This window comes from Mandrillus leucophaeus, unplaced genomic scaffold (assembly GCF_000951045.1).
Source record: "Mandrillus leucophaeus isolate KB7577 unplaced genomic scaffold, Mleu.le_1.0 Scaffold896, whole genome shotgun sequence".
Lineage (NCBI taxonomy): Eukaryota > Metazoa > Chordata > Mammalia > Primates > Cercopithecidae > Mandrillus > Mandrillus leucophaeus.
Window position 1 is genome coordinate 233,681 of NW_012109763.1, and position 8,602 is coordinate 242,282.

At 33.2% G+C, this 8,602-nt stretch overlaps 1 pseudogene; it reads right to left on the reverse strand.

Moving 5' to 3' along the window:
• Window positions 1-1,112: 1,112 nt before the first annotated feature.
• Window positions 1,113-7,851, reverse strand: LOC105531577 (annotated as a pseudogene).
• Between the last annotated feature and the right edge of the window lie 751 nt (window positions 7,852-8,602).

Here is an 8,602-nt window from a genome sequence, read left to right on the forward strand (position 1 = left end):
CTTGTAATCCCAGCACTTTGGGAGGCCGAGGTGGGCGGATCATGAGGTCAAGAGATCGAGACAATCCTGGCCAACATGGTGAAAACCCATCTCTACTAAAAATACAAAAATTAGCTGAGCATGGTGGTGCACACCTGTAGTCCCAGCTATTCGGGAGGCTGAGGCAGGAGAATTGCTTGAACCCAGGAGGCAGAGGTTGCAGTGAGCCAAGATCACACCACTGCACTCCAGCCTGACTACAAAGCAAGACTTCTTCTCAGAAAAGAAAAAATAAATTCTAAAAAAATCAACAGGATACATCTCAGAAAAGCTTGCAATTCTTTGGTGGAAAGTAAGTTTCATACTTATCCAAGTTGCCCAAATGGTTATCAAGCCAAGTTTGTTTTTCAAAAATAGGTTTTAAGATATATTAAATAAACTATACAGATATTCCCTAACAGTACAAAACTTTAACAATGAAGTTAAAGTATATAGCAAAGCCAAAAATGACAATACACAAGACTAATATATCAAATAAGCCTTTCAATCCTAGAAATCTAAAATAGGGAGAACTTACTGAAGGGTAGCATACATAAAATGAGGACCAATATCAAGGAACAATCCTAAGCATTTTCCCAATGACTAAGCCTCAAAAAGACAGCTTAGGAAAACGATTAATAGGTACTTTTTCTTTTTTCCTAGCCAATCCAGTTCTACTTAGATAAATCTGGTTACCAATCAATGCACATATAAGTTAGAGGAATTTTTTTCTACTCAATTACTACCATTTTTTCCTTTTTCACCTCTTCCCTAATTTTGTCTAGCAACACTTTTCCTTTAGTTCGATCAGTTGAACCCAGAAGTTTTTGTACCAAAAATGTGTATCAACTCTTATTGGAATAGGATTTGGGAAATGCAGTCCTAGTGAAGGCAAATATTTAACTGAGGTGGTTTGACAGAGTTAAGTATCCATCTCAATATGACAAATGTCTCCTAAGCTCATCACTGGGTTAATGGCTGCTCTTGGCTAGATACACGCCCCTGCATACTGGAGTGACCCCTGGTGAGGTACTGCAGAGCTATGTGCACAAAAACAGTCCAATTTAAGCTTTCAATAAATACAAAACATAATTTTAAACCATTTCAGTAGAATAAATAAAATATATTGTCTTTCTATTGGCCTGCTTTGCTTCTTGAGCTGGCTTGCAGTGCTGTTCTTGACATAGAAGACGTAACAGTTCATTAGTGGCTACTCCAAGCTCTTTAGACGTGAGCACTTCCTGTTCTTCAAGCCTCGGCACTTTGTTGCAGCAATAATGATATTCTTCATTAGCATCGCCACCGTCATGGGGCCAACACCTCCAGGAGGTGGCATGATGTAACAGGCTTTTTATCTGACTTCTTCAAAAGTCGCATCTCCAACCAATTTGGGGTTAGCAGTTACGTGATCTTGAACTCTGGTTATTCCCACATCAATAACTGCTGCTCTTTCCTTGATTATATCTATTGTGAACAGGCTTGGAATGCCTGCAGCGGATGTTACACTATCTGCAAAAATTTTATGTTTCTTCAACTGCTGTTTGGGAGAGTATCAAAGAGATAGTATAACAGTGGCATCATCTCTGGGACGTTCATGCACCCCATCTATGTGCAGTGACATTACAATGGGCAGTCTAACAATTTTTGACCTTCCAGTCACAACCACAGTCTTCTCTAGGATTGGAATGTCAGTTTGCTTAATTGTTTCCCGCACATCCCATCGGGTAGCCAGTAACATGGAATACTGGTCCAAACACTTTCGTCCTACATTCATTACAGGAAAGTCATCAACATCCTTGTCTGGAGAAAAAGCACTGCAGATCTTTCTCTCATCAGTGTGCCCTGCAAGAGGCAGCTGAACAAGGTGGCCATCTAATTATCAACATTACTCAGTTTATTTATTAAATTCAACAATTCTTCCTCAGAAATTGAAGCTGGTTTCACAATTGTCTCACTGGTGATTCCAAAGTGCTGCACGGTGGAAGGTGCGAGAGCGCAGGCGACAGCTCTGCGGGGGACAGAGCAGTTGAGCAGCCAGCGCAGACACGAGGGAAGTCATAGCCATAGCCTGCGCCTGGAAGGAGGAAATTTAACTTAGAAGCAAAAGTGTAACAGTTCCAAAAATACCACTTCCCAAATTAAATCAATCTACTAACTGTGTCAACTCAGTAGTATTAGCATTAAATTTAAATAGGCATTTGATAAATTAAAATAAACTCCGTTTATTAATATCAGCAAAGCATTCCTCAAAATTTTCTCAGAAAAAGAGTAGCTTTGCAGCCAATTTACATGACGCTGTCAATTACAATAAACACCTTCTGCATATTTATCCTGTTAGAGAAATGTTATCATCATAGATTTGTATTATGAAAAATTTCAATTTCTGCATATATTTCGGTACAGAAATGTACTAAATTTAGTTTCATATTAGTTAATATATATTGTGACATTGGTGAGAAAGCATAAATCACTTGAATTTCAGGGGGGTCTTAACTATCGAATATTGGCATGCATTTCTCTTGTTTCAAGAAAGTATTTAATTGGAATTTACAGTACAGAAAATCTGTGTGAAACTCTTTTTTGCCATTCAAACAACAATCATTGGTAGAGAACACAATATCATTAAGTTAATTGGCTGAGTACGGTGGCTCAAGCATGTAATCCCAGCACTTTGAGAGGCCGAGAAGGACGGATCACTTGAGGCCAGGAGTTCGAGGCCAGCCTGGCCAATATGGCGAAACCCCATATCTACAAATGCAAATACAAAAATTAGCCGGGCATGGTGGCGCATGCCTGTAATCCTAACTACTATCGTGGCTGAGGCAAGAGAATCGCTTAAACTGGGAGGCAGAGTTTGCAGTGAGTTGAGATCACCCCACTGCACTCCAACCTGGGTGACAGAGTGAAACTCTGTCTGAAAAAGAACCCAAAAAATGTTAGTTGACTACCTTCTTTTTCTTTCAAGATTTGCAAAACCTGGTGATGATTTACAAATTTGCATGCACATATTAAATGGTTTTAACAACTAAACATCAATAAAACTTTTCATTAAGTTTGCTTCAGAAAACGTACAGATATTTTCAATGTGTTTCTAACAGTAGAACAAAATGTGAAGAGTCTGTTTTAGCATTCTAATTAATCCAAATGTGAAGAGTCTGTTTTAGCATTCTAATTAATCCAAAATTTTGTCTAGTTGAAACTGAGGCACCACCCATTGTGATAGAAAATAACATCCTTATGTTTAGCAGATTCTCTTCTTTGACATATGTTAATGACATATAATTTATGACAAAAGTTGAAAATTTTAATTTACGACAAAAGTTGAATATAATTTATGACAAAAGTTGAATAATTAAAGCCACAAATTGACAGCATTTCCTTGCAAAAATGGAGATAAAACATAACCAATGTATTAACTGAAGAGTGCTTTTTATTTCCTGTTTATTGTAGGCTAAAGAAAAATACTTACATTATTTCAATATTTGAATCAATTGATCTTTTATATTAGTAGAAAGATCTTGTATACTGTAGACAATTGTTTGATAACTTATTGAGATCTTTTGCTTTGTAAAATATTCCTGATAACTTTTTGAAAAGTTTGAAAAGTTTTCCATACCTGAAATAACAACTTGTTTCAGGTATAATAATTTATTTAACCACCACTTCACTTAAAACCTTACACACAGAGCCTGGGTGTACTTTTATTTAAACAGTATTTAAAAATAAATTAAAAATAATTTTGTGCATGAAACAAAGTTGCCTACATTAAAACATCAGAAAGCAAAAGTGTCTATCTCAGCTACCAATCTGGATCACCTGTGCTTATTTGACAACTCCGTCATTCCTGACAGAATTTTTATGCTATGGATAAGCAATAATTTTCTTATGCATATTCAGACATAAGTACTTAACAGTAAGAAATATGACATGTCATTAATACAGTGAAAAGATAACGTGTCTGATGTGGAATTTTCCACTTGTGGTGTTATATTGGCACTCAAAAACTTCAGATTTTGGAGAATTTCAAATTTCACATTTTTTGATTAAGGATGCTCAATCTGTACTAGCTTCTGTATCTCCACTCAATTCCATAGGAGAAGTAGTTTGTTTTAAATTTATAAATATGACCATACATTTTTACTTCAATGAGAAAAATAATTTAATTTGAAGGAAAATAAGTATAAAAAACACTTTAAAATAATTAGTACTTACAATTACATTATCAAAATCTGAGAGTTTACATAGTATCACTCTAATTCGCTATGTGAAATGTTCAAATAAGTGCATTACAACATTAAATCATTGTGTTGAAAATATTCATTTAAACTGAAACGATACAATGACATTTTCTAGAAGAAAATGTATGTGTAATAGCAGAAACTACTTATGCATCTGCCACATGAACTACAACTATAAAATCTGGTAGAATGCAGTGATCAAAGTGAAATGTACCTATACCAAACCAATAAACTTGTGTGTAATCAAAAACTTATTTTACACAGCTTGTTTTCAAATTTAAATAGTCAATTCAAATAATATAAATTGGAAATTCCATTTTTCCATCGAACTGGTGACGTTTCATGTGCTCAATATCAACATACACCTAGCGACTACTAAATTGAACAACACAGCTTTGGAGTAATAGATACACATAAGTAGACATGCAAATATCACTTTATGAATTAAATAAAGATGATTGCCAAGTTATGTTGCCCTACTCACTAGAGTCACCTTTTAAATTCTTTTCCTTTGTTTTATAATCAAATTCAATTATTTTCACATGTTTGATATCAGACTCAGTCTTTGCTTAGTCACCTTCGGAGATGATAAAGTATGTATACTGGTATATGTTCTAAAACTCCATTGACACAAAGCACATCAAAATGCACAGAAAAATTCTTTGGAGACCTATGCACCAAAAGATGGGTTTATTATTTTGGAAAATCCAGTCAAATCTTGGATTTGGAATTGATCTGGAAAGTAAATCCAAAGCTAGGTATGTGAGTCATGTAAGATGACACTACAGTCATTATACTGGCTAAAGAGATCACATTCGTTTCTTTCCAAAATGTAATATCTTACATATAAAATCAACTGTAAATATTGAGAGTTAGTACCTAGAAAATACAAATGTAGTTGCTAAAGCTAGGTGGCTTATTCCAGGAAATCAACTTAATAAAGTGACAATTATATTATTAAAAGCTTAAGAGCTTTCCAAGAGAACAAGTCACTAACAAAGACTGAAAATGCAAAAACAGTTCCCTGATCATTTTTGTAGAAGTGAACTATTGAGAAACTTTATAGTTCAATACAAATAATGTGTGAACATCTTGATTATTTTATATAGTCTATGTGTTCTCAATACTAAATATTAGTTCAAATTTTAAGAGACAAACAGAGGATTTTAATGGAACAGTTGGGTGCCTTCCCATTGACTTGCTTCTCTGTATTTGTAGATTTTAAATAGTAGACTGATGGCAGAGAGGCGGAGAAAAGTGCTCTGCTTGCCCAACTTTATGATAAAAACGGTTCATAACATTTACTTGTTTAAACTAATAAAAGCCAAGCAGTTTGGATAGTTGCAAGAAGCAAAGTCCTGTCTTAGTAAATACTTGAACGGTAGTCTTCAACTTCATCTAGTTTGTATGTTTTCACTTCTATTCACACAATGATTACCTGATAAGGCTGTATGTAGGAAATATACTGCACTCTTTAAGGGAAAATTCACATTTATTAAAAGTATCCATTCGATTAAAGATCTTATATGCTACGTATCAGGCTGTAATTTTGCATTTGCAACACAGAATTTCCACTCTAACGATGTTCCAAAACTATTCCACCACAGCCACCCTGCAACCATTCCCTCAGTCTACACTCCTTTCCATTCCTGGAGTTTCAATCTTTTCTTTATAAAACGAATTGTTTAAAAATTGCCTGGAAAAGTTGATATAAATGACTTTGTGGTACTGGTAAGTTCTATATATAAGAGCTCATGAAAGGCCTTGGATATAAAAATATCCAAATGAGTATGAAAGTACAGTGGGACTGCAGCGTCTCATACTTTTGTACAAAAAAAACTTTTTGAAAGAGAGCTTAACTTTTATATGTTTCACAAACTGTGGATATGTGTTAACAAGAATATATTATTTTCAAAATCTGCCATAGTATAAAAGAGATGAATTTAAAAAGTCAAGGATGGCACTAGGTAGATAAGCAACCCAGATACAATAGGAAAGAATGAGACAAAATGTGAAAACAAGAACACTTAATAAGCTATTCAGTTATGTAAATGAAAAAAAGAATGTGTAAGGCTCCCATATTTCTGATATAGATGAGAGACAGTAAAACTAAAAACATACAGAAGAAGAACCTTAATTATATTGTACAACTTGTTCATTTTAGTTACTTCCAATAAAATATTGGTTTTAAAATATTGGAAAGCATTATTTAAAATATTGGAAAGCATTATTTAAAATATTGGATTATTAAAAATATTGGATTATTATTTTAATCCAATATTGGATTATTAAAATATTAAGCATTATTTAAAATATTGGAAAGCATTATTTCTAAATAAAAAACATGTGTGCTGCATAAAACTCTTTTAAACAATAATATCCAGTTAATCAAAATTATGAAAATGCACAGCCTTAGTCTAATATACATAGTATAAGTGTACAATACAAATATTGGTGAGGCTTCACTACTTAACAAGTGTATGTAAATATATGAATTCTACAAAGTATCTTAGTAAGTATATATATTTGAAATATGTTGTTAATATCAAGTTTCTAGAAATGAATTGCCTAAAAGGGACAATGCATTTAGAGACCATTAAAAGAATATATAGCAAACTATATATGGCAACTAAACTTATTTTAATTATGAGGCATTATTTTTACAAAGACTAAAGATTCCATAGCTGGACTAGAAGAGGTAAAGATAAAACTGGAAGAAAAATAAGTGTTGGCAGATGTCAAATAACTGCATTTATTCAACCAGAACTGATCATAATTTAGAGTGAAATGATCAATTATTGGAGTAAAATGCATTTTGTTTGCAAGAGGAATAGAGATCATTCCACATATTTGTCAAAATGTCAAAGTGTTTTTGAGAAAGTAACTGTAGCATTAAAAAACTTCATGGAATGTAAAAATTAATGTATTTGACATAATTTTCTGCTTTCTATCCATTGACTGCTGCTTGGTATGAGTGATAGCTAATGGATTAATCATAACCATGAATTTAGGACAAAATCAAGTTTAATTGGCAAGATGACTTTCCTGGGTGTTTAAATCCCAAAACTGCATGCTTTGAAAAAAACAAAGTAGAACTTACTAACGAAACAATTGTGCTGCACAATTTGAAGAGGCTGTATATTTGGTATCATTTTTCTATAGATTACAATAAGCATAAGTAGACTACAATAAGAAATATATATATGATACATATACACAAATGCACATACATACATATGGGGGAGCTTATAAAAGATACGCTTTTATGCTTTCTCTATTTTTCACAGCAGATATTCCACTCTTAATATTTCTAATCCTTTTTCCACACTGTTAACTGAGAGGTATGACTCATACAAGCCTGACCGTATCTGTTCTACCAATGATATCACACTGCTTTTATGATAGAATCAAAATGCCTCCGTACCGTTTGCTCAGTTTATGATTTTAGGTTAAATGGATTATTTTTCACTTTACACTTATTACTTCAGTTATGCTGTTTATATTTGTCATACTGTTTCAGTTTATCTGATATTTTCTCTTTATCATAGGCATTTACTAGCTCTTTCTTCTTGAAAGAGAGAGAAGGTAAAGCCATTTTTCTCTCCCGTCCTTCAACATTCCTGATCAATACCTAAACTTGTTCTACTTCTTATTTCCCTGTAGGGAGGTTCCTGATCACCTCCCTAGATGTGGTTTCTCTCCCATATGGGATGGTAACAATGTTTGCTTCTTCCATTAAATGCATTTTTTCTGCTTAATCCTCTACATTTTATGCTTTATGATTTGATAGCCATTGTATTTCCAAAAGAAGCACAGTGCTTATTTTCAATAAATGCTTATATAACAAATAATGAATTAAAAAAATCACAATCCTAGAAGTCTCAGAAACATCTACTTAGTTCTGGGGATTTACTATCAAACTGTGGGTAAGTAAAATAAAGCACAGCTAGATATTTTGAGTGGTAAGGAATGAATTTAGATATATAAAACCACATTGTTTTAGGGATAACAGTAACATCTTTGTAGTCTATGAATCTTATGTTTTCCCAGTGATGATACCACTCAATTTTGAACACATGACCTTTACTATGTGTTTTTATTCTGCTGACATCTTTTATTTCTTTTTATGTGCAAGAAGGTATTTAAAGAAATACCGAAAAAGGAGAAGATATGTAAATTAGTAAATGCAACATATCTGAAACAAAGCTAATAATATGAAAAGAGACCATTTGAGACACAGCAGGCTAATATCTCTTTATTAATTCAAATTCTATGTTATCACCATTATTAGGTGTCTTTAAAAGTGAAAGTATGGATAGATAGGTAGATCAATTAATAAATTTACA